Genomic DNA, 22,579 nt, shown 5'->3' on the forward strand with positions numbered 1-22,579 from the left:
CCAGGTATAGTGAAAAATTTCCAGGTTACCATATAGAAGTTCTTGCTTTTGCAAGATAGTTTCCATCCACACTGCAGATAGAAACACTTCCTGGCTTAGTCCATCTGGACAAGGGTGGTTCTAAATCCCAACCTCCTAACCTTGACGAGGGAATCTTATTCCGGTCTAACTCCCTTTTCCTATCAGGATGGGTGTTGGACCAGTCATTTTCCTTCACGGAAACCTACTCTATACCTAGAGTTTCCCTGCCGGAGCAGGCCAGGGTGCATGCCCCCTGGGTTTCAGTCATGTCCTCCCGAATCACTTGCACTCATCAGGTGGACGGACTGGAGATTGATGAGACATTCCTTGCGTGAAAAGACCATTTAGGGATGGCATTTGACTATTAGACATGTGTGAGCCGGGGAACGAAAGCTGGTCTACGAGCTTGACCACTTGGCCTTCATGCGGAAAACACATTACTCTAAAGAGTTAGGAGACAATGGTTCCCATGCTATAAATATAGTCACGTCCAAGGAGTAGATTATAATCTAGGGGTCCTTGGACTACCATCACATTCATGTAAACAGTTTTCCTTCTCAATGTTATGGGTACACTTGGAAGGATCCCTAATGGTCAACTGGTTCCTTTATCAAAGCCTGTCAGATTTCTCATCTCAGGCAGAAGCGATGGCGAACCAAGCGCTTTCCAAGCAGTTGAGGAAAGGATACTCACAGAAGCCCCTTCAGCTATGATGGTACCAACCATGGCCATTCTATAAGCTTGTACAATGATTCGGAATGGTACACTAGCCGGTAAACGGGGTCTGCCTAGTAGATTCCAGTCGAAGGAAATAACTAGGTTGCTTGGAGGTGGGACCGAATAGACGGTCGGATACGACTCTGAAGAATTTCCTTCCTACGGTAAAGGAACGGGTAGAGCATCCCCATGTTCATCGGAGTCTGTGTTTATGAAAAGAATTTGAACGGTGTCGTTCTTATTCTCTCTGGTGACTGTATCATCTGAAGATGGACCTTCTGAAGGCAAGACTGGGTCAACTGCCACCTCGACCTTTTGACTTCCGTTTGGTATGGATTTAGAGGGTTCATCTTCAATGATAGATGCTTCGGCCGACCATGATGGCATCCCAGCCAGATTTTCAACCAGTGATGGACTTGGCAAGAGTTTCTTATATCCAAGAGGGAGTCGTAGTGGTGAAGAAGGATGGTCATCCAAAACTCTTTTAGCTTCGTCTAGGAAGGGACAATGGTGGACGGCGTGATCACCTTCACACAGTTTACAAGGAAATTTGCGATTCCTTTTCTGTCCAAATACTTCGCTTTCACTGGTTGACGGTGTACTTTCAACATGATCATCAGAGGTTGACGACACCAGATTGTGCAAACGAGGAGACCAGTCCCTTAAGATCCGAGGGATGCAAGGACAATCTCGGTGATAGTGGTCTCCTTTGCAAATGACACATGGAGATTTAGGTTTAGACGGTGCAGTGTGAGGATTTTCGCTAGACGACGCATGGTTGCCCCCTTTTGCTTTTGGCTCCTTCTTCTTCTTTTCCTTTTTCTCTTTCCGCTTCTTCTTCTTCTCAGTTACTTGATCTTTAGCTTTACCAGCTTCATCAAGCGAAGAGGAAGGAGGAGAGGGAGAAACAGACGAAGTAGAAGGTTGGGGGGTAACTCTAGTATCATCTAGTTGCTGACTTGATTGTTCAGGAATTACGGTATTCTGAACGACAGAGGTAGAGAAGAGCCATACGGGCAAACCAATCGTCAACCCTAGAAGTGACAATGTGGCCATATGGGGTGCACCAACATCTCCCCAAGAGGAGAAAGGACTAGGATTTCCTCCAAGGGGAAATCCTTGGTTGGTAGACTCCATTTTCTCAACCTAAAGACCAATGAGGGGACATGTGATGTTATTCCATTTAAAATAAATTTTAGATGCTTTGACACAACTTGTTTTTTCACTTTTTAAGAGTCGAGAAAAAACAAAAGATGACTCTAGTCGCCTCGATTTTTAATGAGCCTGAAGTGACAAGTGCTCAGATGGACCTTTTCCTTTAAGGAGTCTGAAAAGGAACGAAAGAGACTACTCTGGAAATCTAGATAGAGGGATTACCAAACCAATCATAAAACTGCAGAATAGTTTTTACGGTACGGTAGTCAATCTTCCCGAATGCTGTGTTCAGTGCATTGCGATCGATAGGGCGGTAGACATGGCTTCCTAAGGATAAAGGATATAGCCTATTATGGTCTCCCAATATATACTCGAAGGTACGTGGGAGCACAAGTCCGTACTGGCACTTGTCGTCTCAAAGAGGAGGAATCACCCAACAAATGATGAAAGTGACAGTTACCAGGCTTTACGACGTCGGAATACATCTCTAGCCTAGACTTCTAAATGTTGTGCGTTAGGTTCCAAAGCGTTTTTAGGTTCATTAAGTTTATTTTATAGTTGATCTTGTTTAAGAAATTTTCCTTTCAGGTTCACCGTGTGATGTATATATACAATTCCTAAAATGCAGTCTAAGATGATAAACAATCGTTTAATCTTCTTTTGCAATGAAAATCCTAGCTACTAAGGAAAGAGAACTGAGGGTCTTTCAACAAAGAGCACATAGCACACACTAAATGCACTGTCCTAAATCAAACCAACAAGCAGTCTAAATGCAAATGCACATGCATGTATTTGTTTTTAGCTTTCTTAATGTGTGAATGACAAGAAGAACGCTAAGTGAAAATCTGAATTATCTTTTCAAAGTGACAATACTAAAAAATTCCTTTTCAAAACGAAGTGAAGATAATGATGACAGTTTGCAATTTCGAATTGAAAAATGTTTTCGACACTTGGAAAAACTAATAATTCAAATCACATACAAGAGTAACAGTGTAATCGACTATCAAGAACAATGGGATTCTCTTTTATGACTAAAAACGACATTTGTGACACTTTCAGATCAAGAAACGACAGTCTGACTACGCTACTTCTTTGTAAAAGAGAACTGAAAATGGTGCACAATACATAAAAACATTTATAGTTCTTTACACAATGGAGGCGGAATGATGGAAAGGAAGGGGGTTTCCACAGAGATATACTAACCACAGATAGCAAAACTCTTGAATAGATCTGAAAAGAGTGAAGAAAAACCAAAGTCTGAAGGCAAAATTAACCTTCTCTGACCATCGCACCTGTTACACAGGGAAACCAGTATGCATCTCACCTACTGCACACGAGAGGTGTGATGCATACAGAATTCCTTGAAGAGAGTGTGCGATGGTACCAGTGCGAGACTTCTACTTGGTTTTTATCACAATTTGCAGTTCAGTTCAGGGATTTAGGCCAAGCAAGTGATGTTCAGTAAATATAAATCACATGGGTTGATCTAATGAGGTTACTAGAGCTACCACTAGGGCAATTAGAGTGTTTGCAGATCGATTGTTTAATTTATAAACAAAACCCGTAGATAGAATGAAGCAGCATTGATCTACTTTGCACTTGCATAGCAAATGCAGTTCGAAGGCTAGCTGGCTTGACTTCAGGCTCCGTATGTAAGTTTATAAAACAAACAAATATAGACTAGCAAACAATCTATTCGCTACCTAGCGGAGTTGCCATTTTGTTATCAGGAATAGTGTCCACTTAGAGCTACTAATCCCACTAAGACTGGTAGCTATCTTAGAAACAAACAAGTTAAAACAATTTTCGCTTTCCTTTATGATAAGTAGATAAGAGGGGAACAAAGAACACCAACCTCAGTCTTGTGCTTAGTTCCTTGCCTGGTTCCTCTCCTTTCTGATAGATATTTGCCACTTCTTCTTTGTCTACCCGGCTTCAAAGAGCACCTGAGGAATCAAAGCAGCATAATACTATCGAAGAACAGATATCTATATTCATAAACAATACAGGACCAGATATGTATTAACCACACAAATGCATATATAATCAAACATACAAGAATATGGAGGAAAACTTGAATAGCTTTATTAATATCAAGAATAGCAAGAGGATTACAACCAATTGTTCTGACCCAGCATCATCCTCCAGCAAGAAAGCCCTTCTTCACCTCAAGTAAAGCTTAGATCACCCAACACTATGAAGTTTCACCAGAAAACCAACAGCACTTCTCTACAAGATACAAGATTCCAGCCTCTGGATCTCTGTGATGAGGGATCCATATATAGATGATTGTAGGGGGGTGAGTCATCTTCTGGGGTTTTGATTAGTGTCCTCTCTCTGATAGTTCTTGATTCCACTTGGAGACTGATGATCTCTTACTCATCCCTGGTCGAAAACAGAGAGGCAAGTGTCAGAGGGGAAGCTTCTGGAAGATTCCATGATCTTCCACCTCGCAAATTGTCTCTGCCATTTGTCCATTCTCGCCCATCGCACCCTACAGAGGGGCCATCCAGTATGCATCGCACCCTTTACACTGGGAAGGTGATATGCATCGCACCCTCTGCACTAGGCATTCAGTATGGTCCAGTTTTGACCATTTCTGAGCAGTTTTCAGTGGAGAACTTCTGGGAGATGATGTAATCAGCTGACCTTGTTCCTTTAGGTAGTGAAGCAACACTTTTAGGGACTTAGGAGCCCTCAGTTTATGGACATTTATGATTGGGGTTGCAGTGCCAAAAAATGTTTATAACACACCTCACTATTCAAATATGTATCAAGTGGTTGAGGAACTTCAACCTTCACTGACAGATATGTCAAGTCCTCACTATCTTGACAAACTTTTTGAATATGATAATATTTATTTTCGATCACAAGATTATCATCTTGATTCCATATCATTAATTGGAATGTCATCCTTTCAAGGGTATCGGGGTTTTCAAGAGTATGGTTTTGAATTTTATGATCCACACTATGATTAGTTAGAAGCATCCTACATAGCAAGTCCTTATGCAAGGAATAAGTTTTGATCTTTTGGATGTTTTCTAAGAAGGGAAACATTGATAAAGGTCCATTCACAAGAAATTTTCAAAGTTTGTATGACTGTCATTCGAATCAAACAAGTAAGGTTGCAGGCTGGTTACATTTAGCTTTTATGGCACATCTCTCTGCTTCTAGCAAAGGTCTTTTATCTTTTGTGAAAGCTATTCAAGTTCTTATCTTTGGTTTTGCACATATTTTTATATTGGTTTTAATTTCTTGTATCTTTGTGATTATAGGTTGGGATTAGTTACAATGGCTACATTGGAAATTTCATTACACTTAGCCCTAACCTTCTAGCTAGTTAGGTTAGGAGTAGGTCTAGTTGAATGATAGTTTCCCTTGCACACTCATCCTGCATTTTCTCTCCATATAGTGTCCACATTTGTTTTATTTTCTTATTTATGTCTTGCATGTTTCTTTTTAGTTTAATTCTCCATATTCTTTGTTATTTTGATCTTGTTTTCTGGTTTTGTCATGGATTTTCTTTCCTATTTTATTTAATAAGACTTTGCGTGAAATATACTCTAGTTTGGATCAAAAGACACTTTGGCAGAACTTGAAAAAGGATTTTTTGATGACGAAAAATGATTAGCTAATATGTTATCCTCTTCCTTGTTTTGGTCAACATATATTTAGATTCAATGATGTCTAGATACAAAATATTTTTTTTCTAGATATAAAGCCTTTGGTCCAACTAGGAAAAATGTACCTTTATTAGGATCTTCATTCTGACTCCACCTTGTATTGAATGGTGTTTCCACCTATCGACTCAACTAAGTAGAAAAGGAAAAAGAGAAAACTTTAAAAAGAGCATATCAAATTCAGTTATCTCTCAAATACCTTAGACAAGGAGCAACCTCTCTTCTAAATAAATAAGACGAGATCCCTCTTCCTCCTTCAAAATAAATAAGTTCCTTTACACATTCTATTAGTAAATAAAAAAAGAGGTGAAGAAGAAAAGGGTTTCCTGCACAAAGAGGTGAAGAAAACAATTTCGTTGGGGTACTGAACATGCCGGTTGGTAGTGAAGCGATGCTTGTGATTACTTTAGGTGACTCCATTGGGGTACTTAATAGGCTCATTGTAGTGGAGTAACTCTGGGTAATGAGCTTAACTTGGTACATCCAATTCTTTGTATACTTATTATCCTTGTCCCCTATCAAAGTCTTATGTTGATGTCTTGGAAGTTGAGCAAAGAATAAAAGATATTATATCGTTATTCGAGTTAAGGAGTGAATCTAGGAAATGTTCATGGTGAATCAATACTTCATAAAAGACTGAGACCACAATTAAGAATAAAACTTGAATAAAAAAGCTAGAGTTCTACCAGTGTGTCACCAAGTGTTGTCGATGTGACAAACACCATCCAAAATTTTGTTTACACTTGAATTTTGGAGCCTACTAAAGATCTTAAAATCTGTCCTTCCATAGTCACTTCATGGTTGATTGATGCTTTGATAAGTGTTTGAGTCATATTTTCATATTTTAAGTGTCAACTTCACTTGCTCGCACATCTTCCTTCTTTGATGAATTCGCAAACACATCATTCTATACAAGCTTAGATAGCCTTTGCACAACTCTTGAAGGTAAGGCTTGTGCAGTCACTAGTGATAGTGAATGCGAAATACATAAGCAAAATGTACTACACAATATGTTTCAATAGAAAGTTTACAATCTCCATTGACATTCTTCCTCACTTCAATTGCAATTGTATTTCTATTTCGATGAGTTTTGTCAACTGTCACTCTAACAAACCTTTATTTTTCACAAGTATCACTTTCATGTTTGTAAATGTCATTTTTTCTTTATTCCACTTTAACAAGTATCATTTCCATGTAATATTTTCTCTGGGATGTCCCTCTTTCACATTATTTATCCTTTTCAAGATTTCTTTGTACTTTTCTCTTACTTTTGTAAGTGTCATATTGTGGTTTGGGAAATGTCAAATCAAGTGAAAGGGAGTCATTTGTACTTTCTTGATGAGAATTTTTTATGTATTATCATGTAATAACATGTTATATCCATCATGAATACATGCATTAGACACATCCCCCAAGTCTTAAGAACTATTTCACTAGTGTCGTCACTTGTGTCACAAAGTCCATCTTAAGTGTCTCACTTGGAGGTAAGTATTGTACTACTATCATTTCATTAGGAACATGGTTATTATGAGCGTTAAATGATTCCTTTTCAAGTGGTTGATTTTCTGCAGGTCTGTGATCATGCTCAATTCATGTGTTGGTTTCATCTCTCACCTCTTGGATTGCACACTTAGTCATTTTTTGCAATTGATCCTTCTCCGATTAGCCTCCTCCCAAAGGGTCTTCTTGAACTATTCATTACATAGTCTCAAGCCTTAGTCAACCTATTATTCCTCTTGAAACAATGCAATGCAAATTCACTACCTCCAAGGACTATGCATTGCATAGTCACAGTGCTCAGTCAGCCTCATTCCCTCAAAAACTGCACAATCTTACCTTTTAGTCTGTCTTTTATTGTGAATTGCACAATTTTAGCTAGAAGTCTTCCTCTCTGTCTCTCTAAACTGCATAAATACATAATCCAGTGGCTCATTCTCTGCTTTGAATTGTTCATTATGAAATCATAGTGAGAAATCTCCTCCTCTTTACATCTTTGACTTGCTTAACTAGGAAATCTTCAATGAATAGCTTCCTAGAATTGTGCATTTCATAATCATAGATAACAATCCTTCATCATCATCTCACTAACATGCCCAACTATGTAATCTTGTGCCTCTGTATTTCCCAAAATTTTGTATTGAACAGTTTCAATGAGAAATTCCTCATTGCTATCTCCTTGACTCCCTCAACTACGCAACCTTCTTTCTATGACCTCCAATGTTGCGCATTGGCAGTAATAAGCATTAGTCCTTCACTCTTGTCCTTTGTAACGATGCACTATGTATCCATGAGCCTCCTCCTCAAACCAATAGCTTGTTCCAAATCAGCTAGTGCATTGTAGGAATAAAGTTAGAATGGGTGTTTTTGGACTGATGTTGTCTTCTCATGAGTGTATTTCACCTGCAGGTAGTGTATCTTGACATGACATGATTATGTTCAAGGAGTATGTGAAGGAGATCGTATAGGAACCATTGGGACTTCACCGAGGGAGAAATACCATACCACGTGGGTTCATATTTGGGGATATATATTGAGGAAAAAATGGTATAATATATTGGCGTATATGTTGGAGGCAAAGGGGTTTTATATTGGTAGGTATAAAATATGGAGCTCAAAGTTAAGGAAAAAATAGAAAGGGGTGTAAAAAATGTCAATGAAAATATGGATACTTACAATATCTAGTGGATGTAGGGGTCTTTCAAATTGGGAAGATATATTGGTTTCATGTTGATAGGGGGTTAAATAATGTGATTTTTAGGGGCATTTTTCATTATGTAGTCAAATTAAGGGCATTGTTTAACATTCCACGAACGCACGTGATAGGTCAGAGGTTCATTGAGTGAAGCCCCCATGATGGGAGCATTGCGAAGTTGGAACCATGAAGAATTAATAACGTAAGAAGGTGAAAAGACACTAGCTTACAACAGAAGAAAAAAGATTAGGATTGCAGGAAGACTCCATAGTGATTCAATACCCTTCGAAGGGTGAAGATCAAGTACCAAACATATCTATCACCAAGATTGAAGACAAATCAACAAGAGTGACAACTTGACATTGCCACCTCATCATTAATTCCATGTCATCATTTTCAAGTTTTGACTTATGCAAGTATCATCACAATGTCATGTGTGTCCATGTGTCTAGCCACATCATTTATGGATGAAATGATGTAATTATCAAAAGGAAAGGACAAAATTTAATGTGAGTAAGTCCAAGAGTCATATGTGAAATATGAAAAGTCATGTAGACATAAATGGACAAAGGAGTCTTTACGAAAATTCCAAAAGTCATATAGAAGTCCAAAGGTCACATTAGAAGCCCAAGAGTGATGAGGATAACTCACGAGTCATATGGGGATATGAAAGGTCATTCCTCTTATTATAAATGAAACCTCATAGCTCAAGAAAATGGATTTTGGAGGCTTAGCCATTGGAGCACTAGCCTTGGCTTCTCTAGATTAGTATATGAGAGAAGATCATTCTTTGGAGAAATAATAAGTGACTTAATGTTCCACTATTATAGCTAGTGGCTTGTCATTGTAACTATGTACTTGGATATTTTACTTAATAATCAGAAGCTAGTTGGGCCAACACATTTTCATGGATGTATCATTAATATTTTAAGACTATTTTTTGGATGTTTATGGTATATTTCATGTTCATATGTACTAAATAAATTTAACTACTTAATTGGATTTGTTACTTATCTTCATGAATTTCTGTTGTATTTTCTTTAATTATTTTTGTGTCTATGTGAGCTATTTTGCTAGATAACTAATGCATATTTCCTTTCTCTTGTGTGCCTCTCTTAGGATAGTATTATTAATCACATTCTAGAGACTCACTCCTTACTTCCCTCTCATGAAAGTCTCCTTTTACACATTGCAATCAATATTTGGTAGTGGCAACTTACTTGTTGATTTCAAAGGTTATATGCATACTCTCTTATGTTGTCCATTGAAGCTAAGGAAAACCTAAGAGTTATGGTGATATGAACTTAAGCAAGAATGGAACAAATCATAGATATGACCGTAAATACAAATATGTATTAGAAATAAAACTTCATTTCATTAATATCGAATACTGAAATATGCTTACAAACATAATGGACATAAACTAGCTCGGGCAATGGTAACTTATCTCAGAGAAGAGATGTTGCGGATACATGCCTCTGAACTGTGTTATAATGAGGCTCGAAGGCCTTTTTATTATTGATAAATAATGAAAAACCATAAACATCCAAAAATCTAACCCTAGGACATGAAGTGCCAAAATTATCGGCCCCGTTGGGTAAATTGGTACATCAATTTCTTGGGGTCGAAACTTTGGCATACGATCTCTGTTTGACGTGCACAATACCTCGTTGGAAATATCTAACTGAGGAATACAAATTTCAAATGAAAGAATCAATGTAGGAATTTTCTTTGCCTAGTTTTCCCAAAAAATGTTGTTTAGGGCCTCAAAACAGCTCCAGAAGTTCAGGACCCAAAAAACTGCCAAAATAGTAAATTGTGCTACAATTAAGGAAATTGAAAAACTAAAAGAGAAGAGTGTTGGGGATCCAAGTGGAATAGGTAGCTAGCCATCAATATCAACTTGGATCATTCCTTCCCCATTAGGAAGCAGTGGTCCCAATTGCATTGAGTGCCTCCATGAGATGAGGAAATTTCTGCTAAACTTGGTCCCTGGTGAGCCACTTGCCTTGGTGCAGGAGCTGGCCAACTTTGACAACCTGATATAGTTGGATCTTCTGATGGTGATTGTTCTTAATCTGGGTGTCCATGACCCGATCATTTGTGGCATGTTCCACGTAGTCTGAGTTTAGCTCTGTTGGTGTGAGTTGTTCTGCAATGTCAGATGTGTCCAACAATGGTGGAAAGTATGGTTGAAGGCAATCTTCATTGAACATTGGGTGCAAACCAAATAATGGTGGAATACTGAGCTTGAAGGAATTTTCCCCTATAGCCTTGGTGATGGTGTGTGACCCATATCGGAGTAGGCAAATATTGCGATGTGGTCCAACATGGTTCTCCTTCTGCAAATGTAGCAAAACTTTGTCACCCACCTTGAACTTGTGCGACACCTGATGCTAATCATAGCGCTACTTATAAGTAGCATTGGCTCTATCCAATATATCATGGATTTACTGGTGGATGTGTTGAATATGCTCAATGAAGTTGTTAGCCGTATTGGCTTCGGACTAGACATCAGCCGAATCTACCTGAGTAGATGCAAATGGTATGGCCACATCAATGGGACATAATGGTTGATATCTAGCCCTACCCGAAAGGGGTTGTGGCCCATTAAGGTTTGGAGAGATTTTTTGTAGCTGTAATGGTCAAAGGGGAGGCTTTCATCCCATGTGCATGGATGCTTAAAGTTGTACATGTGCAAAATGTGTACGATCATCTTGTTGACAACTTATGTTTGGCCATTAGTTTGGGGATGGAAAGTCATGGAATTAGTGACTTTGGTATCCGCATCGATCAGAGACTTGACCAAAATACACTTAGGAATATATTGTCCCGATCTAAGACAATGGACTGTGGAATCCCGAAGTGCACCCACACTGGCTCAAATAAGAGCTTAGGAATGGCCTTTGTTGTGATACTCTTCTTGAAAATCGCCATAGTGGCCATATTAGAGAATCTATCGATGACCAAGAAAACATAGTTGTTGGCACCCTTAGTAGAAGGAAGGCCCGACATGTAATCCATGGAGATGGATTCCCAAGGTTGACTAGGAGTAGGCAAAGGAGTATTTAGTGCTTTCTTTTTGATGATTGGTTTGGCAATGATGCAGGATTTAATGTACCTCCCAACATCCTGACGAAGGTTAGTCCACTAAAAATACTTCTGCAGTACTACCACTATTTTCTCTACTACGAAATGTCTAGTGACCTGACTATAGTGAACCTCCCAAATCATCTTGGCACACTCACTTGAAGGAACATAGATGTATCATGGGTGGCATAACACTGCATCCTAGAGGTCAAAATTTAGAACTTTCTTACCTTCTAAGAGTGTCTTCTATGTCCTGCCAAATTTTGGATCACTCTCGTAAATATGTGACCACCCCGAAGTCTCATGCACATAGGAGTCGAGCACAGTGATCATTGCCATGATTGGTGGTTGGTTGAGGCCATCTACTATTGATTTAAATATGATCTGAGGTTGTCATTGATGTTGACCCAAGCAGCACCAGGGGCTACCCTGATCTTGCAAGAGAATTTTGACTTGACAACTTACTCTATTTTGAGTCAAGGATCTTCTAGATAGATTCTACTCGTCGAGATGCTTCCGTTCATATATGGCACGCCAAGTAATTCTTCACTGTTTGAGAGATATTCATGTTTGAGGTTAGTAACCCCGGTTAGTGGGCTAAAACCCAATGGGGTTGTGGCATGGCACTCATAATTGGTTTTGGTCATTGAATAGTCAATAATTAATAATTTTTTAAGCTCCTAAGATCCCTCCAACATTCTCTATAGAATCCCCTCTCAACTCTATAAAAACAAATCTCATATATCCTCCAAATGTAGTGATCGTGGAATTTTCGCTATAAATTCATTTCTGCAAAGTCTTAGATTCTAAAATTAAAACCTATTTGATTCAAAATCTTGATGGACGTCATGACGGAACTTCAGATCTTGGTTCTCTATATTTTCGGAGATATGATCTGTGGAAGTTAGGATTTTTGCAGGCTGTCGAATTTCATCTCAAAGAAGTGACCTTGGAAAAATAGCCATAATTCTCTCTCAGAGAAGAGGATTGGAATTTTTTAAACAGTGGCAGACTGTGCATGGACTGTGGTTTTCTGTATATCGATTTCAGAGCCAAAGGAGGAAACAGTGGCACGTGGTATGTCGTGTTAGCTACCTATACCAATAGGTTTCATATTTCATGATTGGCAAGGAAAGTTCCAAATATGCTCTGCTTTGGTGATGCAAAGATCCCATATTTCCTAAAGAAAACAATGTATGTACATAGTTCTTTGTTGACTCATTTTTGTGGGTGACCCAATAGCCTAATCTGGATCATGCCATGTTTTAAATTTTCAGTTGTAGAATAGAGAAAGAAGTCTGTCCAAACTGTTTAATCTTAGCAGACAAGTAGCTTAGGTAGAGAAGTAAGGCTCCCAACTACTTAATCTGGGACCTTGGAAGCAATAAGGGTAGCATTAGATAGAAAATCAAAAGGCCAGAGAAAAGAAAAGGCAAATAAGGGTCTGCAAGTCTAAGTGCACCCTCCAAGAAGAAACAAAAAATGCTAGGCAAATAGATGGGTAGGCAGATGGGGTTGCAGAAGTGTCATTCCTTACAATTGAAGGTGTGCTAACCTATTTCACAAAGCAAAATCAATGGATTGAGAAGGTCTTCTTCTCTATCAGGTTGCAGCAAAGCAAAGAAGCATGTCTAACTTCCCAATTTTCCCCTTTTCCATTCATTACTAACATCCCCTCACCAGTTGAGATTCATGGAAGAATTGGTGGTTTTATGGTGGTTCTTAGTCCTTTAAAAGCCACATTTCTTGTCTAAAATTCTTTTCATTTTGATCTACTGCCTAAGCTAAGTGATTTTCAAATAAACTTAGTGTTATCACTCCCCATCCACCCTTTTCATCTATATTAACCCCTAACATCTATTATATAATTCCCCTATGTTACCCTTTCCCTACTATTATAACACCATGGTGTATAAACCCCAAACATGGTATAAATATCCCTCCCCTTGGCATTATAGCCATATGTTCTCTGTCAGGGATCAAATTGACATCTGGTCAGCCTGAGAAACCTAAGCCTTACCCCCCTTCTCCCTTCTGAATCTATTTGACCCATTAAACCCTTTATTGGCTAAGAAAACCCTATGAACAACCCCTTTTACCCATAACCCGCTTCATCTGCAAAAAGCACATAAAAACCCACTTTTTTGACTTATCCAAAGTATCGGCGCCATATTATTTTTATTTGAAAATGCATTAAAAAACCATTACAATCCGCCACATCCCAAAGGTTTCCGCCGAGCACAAATCCCGAAAGAAATATTAATTTAATCCCGACCACCTTCCATATTGTCCGATCACCTCACTGATCCGTCAACCGTCGGATCGGACCCCTTTGATCCGACGGCCCTCATCCATATCGGACCGGCCCCGACGTCCGACAGATACCTTCCGATATCTGTCAGAGGGTGACGTCAGGCCTCTGCCACGCGTCACCCCCACAGCGTATCGGAGGTACGCCTGACAATTCTGCTTCCGTATCAAAAGCGGTGCGATGAGAAACCGCTAACCACTTCCGGTTTTGGTTGATCCGCCCGGCCAACGTCATCACCACGTCAAACCCACGTCAGTGCCACCTCGCCATCGCGTCAGCACCCTTGTCCGCCCCTGCGCTAATATGCCTGCCACCTCATTATCCCCGTGGACCAATCACAGCTTGCCACATCACCCGATGACGTCATGCTGACGTCATCCGGCCTTGACCCCACCCGATGACGTCATGCTGACGTCATCCAAAAAGGCGCCAATGTCCCAAAAAATCCATATTTTGGCCGAATTTTCGCGTTTTTTATACTTTTTTGCCAAAACGTTGTTGCTTTCTCTGCATGGTTTTTACGTTCAAACGTGCACCACCTTGCTGAATTCGACCTGGAGACCTTCGGCGCGTCATTTCTACATGCATTCGTGACCGTTTCTCACTATATACCAGGTATTTATCCTCGTAAATCCTTCATACACCTGATTTGTCTGTAAATTCCCTCAAAAAAGCTTAAGAGACAAAGAAACTTGCAATTCGCTGGCAAAATCCCTGTGCCTAGTCCCCATTTGCAACTGTAAGGTCGAAAATCATCAGCTGAGCCTTGTTTGCCTAAATTTTCACCAAAAAACTGCACTCTGTTCGCGCAATCGCGAACCGGTTACTCAAACTGTACCTACTTGCTATAAGAGAGAGATTAAGACCAGACATTAGTCTTACCCGCACTTTAAAGCAGTATTTCAATTGCTGCAGCTGATCATTTATCCTTTATCCCTGAATAATTCACATTTCTCTGTTAAAGAAAACTCCTTTGTGTTGCTCTGCATAGCAACACCCATCTATAATCCTAGGAGAAACCATGGATCCACCAGTAGCTCCTGTAGCGTTGAACATTGCTCCATTGAATGCCCCTCAGAGAGAATTGGAGTGGCAACCTCTGGCAGACATGGACTATCAAATCTCAGAGGAAATGCTAATGAGAACCAAGTTCCACATCCACCTGCTCAATGAATTGAAGGCCAAACATGAGACTGGAACAGATGTGCTGGGCATATGGGACTCTTTTCTCCCTATATTCAAGCTTCCTCAGGTCAATCAGTTCCCTGATTTGATCCACCTATGTGCTGAAAACTATGACCCTACTCAGAGGGAAGTTCTTGACCTTTCAGGCTCAGCTGTGTTCTATATCACCCCAGAAGCTATCAAAGAGATGCTCTGCTTCAGGACTGAGAAGAAACTGGTCCCTCTATCACTCATAGACTTGATAAATCAAGGAGCCAGATTGACAGATGCTCAGGTCACCAAATTAAATTAGCTGTACATTGACTCTGACTCTGTGAAGTATCCTCCTATCAATCAAGTATACCTCAACCAATTGGGCAGAGATCTTGTAGACATGATTAGTCCCACTTTGGGCTACAATTCAATTGAGTTTGTTGATGAAACTGTGTTGGTAATGATGCTTATGTTTGCCCCTGGCAAGTCTCCTATCTGCTATGACTATGCCACCTATATATCAGACAAAATACATGAGCAATTAATGAACCTGGCAAGAGAAAGGGTGTTCAGATACACCTCTTACATTTACCACTTAATCTTATATCATCAACACCAGAAGTTCTCTTTTCCAATCAAAAGAGTGGATGCCCAAGGCAATCCAAGATCAGTGGTCTATTGGTCCTCTGTTTTCCACTATAGATCCGAGTCTCCTTATACTTATTGTGAGTTCATAGATCTCTTCATCCACCCAGCTATGTCTATGTTGATGAGCTCACCTCCTCCAAGGCTCACTGATGACATGCAAAGGATCCTTCAGTTATCCAAATCATACAGCATTGGGGACTGGTAATTTTACCAGAACCACACCGTCATCAGGATATATGGGTGTGAATTGCCTCCCTACAGACTACCCAGATATGTGCCTATGAGGCTGTTTGCCCTAGAATACTTCAGGCAGTTTGGCAATGTTGATGTGCTTCACTTTTCAGGTAGAGGCAAGAAAGCACAGTTGAAGGTCAGGAACCAACTTGGCCACTTTATCTATAACAAGAGGGAGGAAGGTTGGAAAGAAGCAGATAGGATGCTTGAGTCCCTTGGCCTTCAAACCAGTTTCCTTTGGAAACCTTATGACCCCAATCACTTCATAACTTTGAGAAGGCTCAAATATAAGCTTTCTGGCTATGATCATGTAAAGATTCCTCACATTGAAAAATATGCAAACCAAGTAAAATGGAGGAGAGGAACCTTAGAAGAGCCTGTTACACAAGAAGAGCTGAATCAAAGAGCGGTGAGGAATCTAAAGAAGATGGCTGACCTTGAACTTTGTTCACAGGTGTTTTCCCTTCCAAGCACACAAGTGGGAGCAGTTGAATCCTCCTCGACTGCAAATCAGCAAGCAGCCAAAGCCACTGAGAATATATCTAGCAAAGGACAGGAAAAGGAAATGGAGACCGAACAGCCACCTCATGAGAAGGTGCAGCAACAACAGCAGCAGGTAGAACAACAACAACAATAGGAATTACAGCAAGAAGAAGGGCAGCATGACAAAGAGCAGCCCCCACAGCAAGAAGGGGCAGTTGAGGCCCCAATTTTCACTGAGCATCAGGCACAAAACACGGTGCCTCCTAGGCAAGAAGTTACTACCGAAGCCTCAGTCCTCCAAACTCCACAAAAGGAGGATATAAGCAGGAAAAGGGACAGAGAAAATCCCTTAACCACATCAATAAGTCATGGTGAGAAAAGGCACAGAATGAATCCCTTCTCTGAGGAGGAAATGCCAATAGGGTAGTCTCTGGGCATGGGACCACCTAGTAGAGAAGCATCTGCTAGCTCCTTCCAGCAGGGACAAGACAGAACAATAGGAGGAGAAGTCAGCTCCTCAAGCCACCAAAGAGAAGCTGAAGGAGGAATCAAACAGCAGTTTATTGATATTAAAAGGAAAAATGAGCCACTTAAAATACAGCTCTACAATCATCTGCTGAAAATGGCTCCTACCAACCAGCAAAAACTGATGTCTGCCTATGATGTACAGGAGGGCAAAATGATCATGAGTCATTTTATGCCAGCTGTAGCACAGCCCCAGTCCCCTGCAGATTATATAAGGACCAATCTTGAGGTCCTTGCCAAGGACATCCACCCAATGGACAAAATTGAATTACATAAGCAAACGGGTGAGATGGTGTATGCCTCCTTGGCAGACAAGACATTGGATAATTATAGGCTAGAAAATAGCCTTAATAATACAGCTGCCCAACTTGAGTTGGAGAGAGCATCCTCTCAAGCAAAGGACAACAGAATTAGGTCCTTAGAAGATATAATCATATAGATTGGGCATGATCCCAAGGATATCAAGGGCATACAAGAAATATTGAAGTTGAGGGATGCAGACATGGCAGCTTTGAGGAGAAAGATCAAAATTCCAGCCACAATTCACCCTCAAACAGATGAAGTTGCCCAGCAGAGGCATGATCAGGATGCCACAGCTTTGCTGGTGTCTCTATATAAGCAGCTAATCCAGACTCAAGAAAAGCTGGGAGAATCAGAGGCTGCACAGGCAGCATTACAGGCAGCTTTGAAGCAAAAAGAAGAAGGTCAGACCTCCCAGCCTTCTCCTGAAATAATTAACCTTGAGGAAACTGCTCCAACTACTGTTCCTCCTCCTCAACAAATAGAACAGGCAACACCATCCACCTCAGCACCACCACCAACAACAGAGCAGGCCCCAAGCCTGGACATGCAAAAGCTGAGAAATGAGATTCAGGCCTTGGAAGCACAAATGACAGAACTAAATGAGGCCAGGGAGAAATTAGCCAAGGTAAATGAAAGATATGACAAATCCAAGCAGACTGTGGCAGAAAAGGGCAGGGAAATAAAAGCCCTCAAAGACAGGATAAAGGAGCTAGAGAAGGAGCTCCAACTGGATAAAGTAGTGGCTGAGATCAAGACAGTGCTATGGGCCAATATTGGCTAGTCTATTACTGACCAATGGCAGTATATTGAGACAATCCATGAGTAGTTGGAGCTCATTGCAAAAGCACAGAAGGAAATTCAGAGATCAAGGGCAGCTCTAGGCAATATGCCTGAAATTGCCACCAGGATGATCAATGTGCTCAATAATAGAACAAGTGCTCAGTTAGCAACTATGGGAATTTCTAACAGGACTGAGACTATTTTGTTGATAAAGAGGGTCCTCACACTGAGAAGCTTAGTGCAGACATTAGAGAGAAGGACCCAAGACATGCAGACCGAGGTGAACAGATTTATGGACAAATTTGTGGTATTACAGAACAGAGGTCTCCCTGGCTTACTGAACAGTGCAGGAAGACTGCTTACCCATGAGTAGTATCCCAAGAGGGTCAATACATTCGCCACAAGTCAAATCACTGAAAGGCCCAGCGCCTCAGAGGAAACAGGGCCAGCGACAGCGCAAAGTCTCTACAACAGAGTGGAGAATCTATTCTTTATAATGAATGAAATTACACACCTGTTTGAAGTGCCTCCTAACTTCTATAAATACACAGAGGCAGATGAGACTATGGATGCAATTCTTAGGCATCAACTGCCCACACAGGAATGGTGGACAAAGGAAATACAGATGATATTATAGACCAGGAAGCCATTCACTAAGTTTTTTCATCAAAAATACAAGGTGGCATGCACAGGAAAAGTTAATAAAATCAGCATGCATAAAAGGTGAAAGCTGAGCCAACTCAGCAGAACTTTTGGCCAGCAGGTCAAGATGGACAGCTACAGGTGACAGGGCCGAAAAGTTACAGCAGAGCATCCACAAAAGCGCATTTTCCAGCATTTAAAGCAGATCATTCCAACCGACTCGGTGGCCTCCAAAGGCCAAAATATCTTCTGACTGATAGAAATGAGCATTTATATTGTATTAAAAGCAGCAATAACTTCTTATCTGCTGTTTTGTACAAAGTTGGTGAAACATTTATTTCTCAGATGACTCAATGCCTTAGATATTTTGTATTACTGTTTGTATATATTTGCCCCTCGCATAAGCTTGCAGGGGTTGTTGTTGATTTCTTTTGAAGAAGTTTTCTATGCTGTAATCTTGGCAGAGTTTAATAACAGAAGTGATGGAATTTTTAAAGTTCTGAGTTATTTGAATGCGTTCATGGTGTTTTGTTGAAGTTTGCAGGATCCCTGTGCATCTCATATACAATAAGTTTTCTGTAACTCTCTTCGTTTTGTGTTTCAATCTTTTACAACCCATAAATGTTTCTAAGTTCTTAGTATTTAGCAGCAAAGAAAAAGAATAGCCTTCAGGATTTATTCATGGAATACCCTGGGCTCAATCTATGTTGTTAATGAATGTTTTCCTCAGTTATAATCTTGATAAGTGTAATTCTTAATTGCTACACTTTCAGAATATATCTTTCACAGTGACCTTTGTTTCAGGAATTCAAGTTTGCTCCTGAGCAATATATTTCACTTTCACAGCATTAGCTTAATGGAGAATTCTTAATTGCTTTTCATTGGCTAAACATGCATCATCATACATCATCACTTAAGCTTTAAGTTTTGTTTGTTGGGATACCCAATAGGCCCTGCAGTCTGAACATTCCCACTGAAGCATATCAAACATTTCACAGCTCTAGACTCCATCGCCCAATGAAATACAACTGTCTAAACATTACATCTTAGGTATTGAAAGACATCCTTCAACCAAAACATAAACAAAACCTGAGCATAATAGCTAGCCTAAAATACTATCATAACAGAGACAAATCATAAAGAGAGAGCCCTCTCTGATTACAGTTTGGCTAGAAACTGTAATCCAAAGATTGGTTAGTGGTTACCCCGGCCGTATTCCCTTGGGAGTCATAGGGAACAACCTGGGTGATAACATAATTGGCGACTCCGCTGGGGACTCCTTAAAATTTTCTAATTACTGTATATCTCCTAAATCTACAGATGAAGTCTGAATGACAGTCAGGAAGCCTTCAGGACTGTTTCTATTTAACATTAACAGGTTCAGATAAATGCTGCTTTAGTCAATCTTCATTAGCTTAATGGAGAATTCTTAATTGCTTTTCATTGGCTAAACATGCATCATCATACATCATCACGTAATCTTTAAGTTTTGTTTGTTGGGATACCCAATAGGCCCTGCAGTCTGAACATTCCCACTGAAGCATATCAAACATTTCACAGCTCTAGACTCCATTGCCCAATGAAATACAACTGTCTAAACATTACATCTTAGGTATTGAAAGACATCCTTCAACCAAAACATAAAAAAAACCTGAGCATAATAGCTAGCCTAAAATACTATCATAACAGAGACAAATCATAAAGAGAGAGCCCTCTCTGATTACAGTTTGGCTAGAAACTGTAATCCAAAGATTGGTTAGTGGTTACCCCGGCCGTATTCCCTTGGGAGTCATAGGGAACAACCTGGGTGATAACATAATTGGCGACTCCACTGGCCCTTTGACAGCTATTCAGCATGCCAAAAGGATGCAAGACCATTTTGAGACCTATGAAATAGATGATGACATTGTGAGAATGAGGATGTTTCTTCAAAGCCTAACTGGGGATATAAGAACTTGGTTTAGATCCCTGAATGCAAATTCCATCACAACTCCTGATGAGCTTTATCAAGCCTTTACTAACAGATGGGAGAAAAAGAAAGATCCTCTGCACATACTTGGCGAATATGACACTATCAAAAGAGGTCCCCAAGAGACTGTTTTGGAGTATTGTGCAAGATGTAACAATGTGTATAACGCAATCCCACAAAATTTAAGACCTCCTCCTGATTTGGCCTTGTACAAATTCCCTGATGGTTTTGACCCTGATATGGCCTATCAATTGAAGGAGAGAGCTTCTGAAACCCTTGCAGATGCCCAAAAGGTTGCTGTCACAGTGGAAGCTAACCTGATTGCCAAAAGAAACAGAGCAAGGCTGGAAAAGAGAACCACCTTCAAAGAAGAACCCTCAGCCTTTGATCAAAAACTGGATGTAATGCTCACTGGTATGAAGAGATTGGGTGATAGAGTGGAATCTGTTGAGAGAAAGTCATCATGGGAAGCACCACAAAACAACCCTCCTAGGAATCCAAATTTTAGGAGAACTCAAAATCCAAACGTTGGCAAGGCCAGTTCTGACCCAGACATAAGACCCCCTTTCCAAGAAAATTATGCTGAGACTTCCACATCAAGTGAACCCAATGAAGATCCCCACATTAATTTAATGGGTTTGGATGGTGAAAGTCAAGTCTTTTTAACACAAGAAGATCATGAGAATGATGAAATCAAGCTATTCCAAACCAAATCATGTGAGTCATTTGACTTTAAACAAGGCTATGACACAACTGTTTATGAAGTCCATAAACAATACAAGCTAAGAAGTAGAACTGTAAATGTAACACAGCCTGAAAAGATAAAGGATAGCCAGTAGCCCAAAAGAGCCACAGTCACAGAGCCAAATGACACAACGGAATCACTTGCAAAGGAAGTAACCATTGAAGAAATCACTGAACCATTTTCTTCAGAACAGCAGCCCATGGCTACATCATCCTTGCACCCTAACCCAAGTGTCACTCCTCAAGAGATGAGCAAGAAGGGCAAGCCTCAAAATCAGGATAAGAATCAAGAAGAAGAGTTAGTGAACAAGGAAAGAAATGCCATCCACAACCAAAAGACCCAATCCGATAAACCCTTTGACCTAGAAACTGAAATTAGCAAATTGAAGGTAGCTATTCCTCTTTCAGAACTAGCCAAGCATGACATTTATAAACAACAAATCAAAAAGTCCCTTCAACTTACTAACAACAAAGATGATGTTAATGTGTTGGATGATACCCCAGAGCTACTTTTTGGCCCAGAGGTGGATGGAAAGACAGCAGGTGTAGGCATTTTACCTTTCTATGTCAGCCTGCATGTTCATGACAAAATATTACACAATGCAATGTTTGACTCGGGTGCCTCTCACAACCTCATGCCAAAAGCAGTCATGGAGAGACTTAATCTAGATATTACAAGGCCATACAAGGACCTATTCTCCTTTGACTCCAGCCAAGTTAAGTGTTTAGGTCTCATAAAAGATCTATGTGTGTCCCTTGTTCAGTACCCAAATAAGACAATTCTAATGGATGTTGTAGTTGCTGATATCCCACCCAAGTATGGGATGCTGTTATCAAGGTCATGGGGGGCTAAACTTCAAGGTTCCCTGCAGCTGGACATGTCATATGCCACTATATCTGTCTTTGGGCAACCAAAGAGATTATACAGAGAAACATTAATGAAATACATGGTCAGCAGTGAAGAAAAGCCTCAAAACTTTCCCATATATGCTGTCCATTCAGACATAGACTCATACATACTCTTCAATAATCATACAACTCCCTCAAACAATGATATTGAAACCAACACACTCATACAAGAAGATGACACTGATAAAAAAACTGCTACCCAAGAAATAATGGTTAAGCCATCACTAAGCAAAGCTGCTGTTCCAGAAACCAAGCTAATTCAATCAAGTGATCAGACTGTCCTAGAAAACAAACCAGGTGAAAAACCAGAACTTCAACTTATGATCCCGGATCACAGAGGGGTTATTAAACCTCCCCTAGGAAGAGAGAACCTATGGTTTCTTGAATTTGACGGGTCAGTCAACAAGTTAGGGGCAGGAGCTGGAGTTTGGATACATAATAAACAAGACAGTCATGCAGAAGGCCGAGCCTATAGACTGAATTTCAAGTGTACTAATAACATGGCAGAATATGAAGCT

Source organism: Pinus tabuliformis, chromosome 1_1 (genome assembly GCF_031772625.1).
Source record: "Pinus tabuliformis cultivar Carrire ecotype Pingquan chromosome 1_1, CPIR1, whole genome shotgun sequence".
NCBI lineage: Eukaryota > Viridiplantae > Streptophyta > Pinopsida > Pinales > Pinaceae > Pinus > Pinus tabuliformis.